Below are 1667 nucleotides of genomic sequence, written 5' to 3'. Positions count from 1 at the left end.
GTTGGTATCCTTGAGGTTGATACCCTTGGGGTTGATACCCTTGGGGTTGCCATCCTTGAGGTTGCCATCCTTGAGGTTGATATTGATACTGAGGTTGACCTTGGGGTACATATTGAGGCTGGGGTTGACCTTGAGGTATGTATTGCCCCATAGGAGCATATTGACCTTGAGGTTGTCCCCCAGACACGAATGAAGTACCTTGAGGTTGCCCCCCAGGCATTAACGGAGGCTGCCCCCCAGGCGGTAATTGGCCACCTTGAGGTTGGGAAACAGGAACTGAACCTGACATCATGTAAATGTCTCCTACGCCCAATGGTACATTACCACTGTTTCCAACTAATAACCCATGATCAATGGGTTGAGGAGACGCTCCTGCAAAGGTACCAGAAAGAGATTGATACCCAGTAGGAACAGAAGGACCGCCATGTAAAAAAGATTCAGGACTTTGTGTAAACACAGACGACTGACCAGACATATTTACAGGAGTATGAATACCTCCAGGTGGAAAAGGAGTACGAGGTGTGGAAAAACCTAGCCCAAAGTTGTCTAAATAATTGGTTAATGAAAGGTACCAAGTAGTACTTCTAGGAGGACTGTAAAAGATAGATTCACGCTCCCTTAGATCAAGGGTAATTTGATCTTCAGGATCAGAGACGCCTATTTCTTCCTCTGGGACAAGTTCTTCAATAGCAATCAAACCAACAGGAAGATTTTCGGTGATAATTCTTTCTATTCTCAGTGAATCAGGAACACTAGGAGTCGAAGTAACAGGGTCGGATATTTCTGGTTCTTCGCCTGTATCACTAGCAGACGAAAAACTACCAACAAGCTCAGAAACTGTAACAGCTTCGGGATTATAACCTGTCTCTAAACTTTGGTAATCTGGATGGACTACCAAGGAAGATTCTCCTTCTTTAGGTGAACCTACTCTACTGCCACTAGGAGGAGTTACAAGGACCTTTAAACCTTCTAAATGACTGGACTCGTCTTGAGGAGGTTCACCCCTAAGTCTACGGGATCTTCTCAACAATTCGGCCACAGAAACAACTTCAGGAGACTGGCCCCGAAGTCTACGGGACTGTCTCGGTAATTCCGCCACAGCTAAAAACTTTTAACTACTACACACGAAAACAAAATAAAATTTCAAATCAAACCACCTAAAGTCTCTAAAGAACCAAACAAATTTGAATCACACGCCTAAAGAATCTAGGGCGTCAAACCAAACACAAACAGTATTCTTCCGGACCAAAAGCGCTAGTTGGTGATGAAGCCCAACCTCGCTGGATTCAGTACAGAAATGGCGGGTGGAAGAGTTACGCCGACAACCTGCTTAATGAATAGACTGGACCAAGTTCCTCCACTTTAACCGTCTCGAGTGAAGTGAACCCCCCAGAAAATCCAAGTGAGTATAGCCGATGTCTGCTCCAGGTACAGTGGGACCTTCCCTCCACCGTCACCTCGGTAGAATCCTAAAGATAATGGCCACTAAGGTTACCAACCGCAACAAATGCACCTGGGGGAACAGTCTAAACTCCGACAGCACGCAAGGGCAGAGTAGCAAGCTCAATCCCCTTGCCGGCTCCTTGACAATAATCCAAGGTTTACCGACAAGTGACCCCTGGCTCCTCGACAATGGTTAATCCGAGGTTTACCGTGTCTGGCGTCAT

The sequence above is a fragment of the Pinus tabuliformis genome, chromosome 6 (genome assembly GCF_031772625.1).
Source record: "Pinus tabuliformis cultivar Carrire ecotype Pingquan chromosome 6, CPIR1, whole genome shotgun sequence".
NCBI classification, from domain to species: Eukaryota; Viridiplantae; Streptophyta; class Pinopsida; order Pinales; family Pinaceae; genus Pinus; species Pinus tabuliformis.
This window is presented reverse-complemented; position numbering follows the sequence as displayed.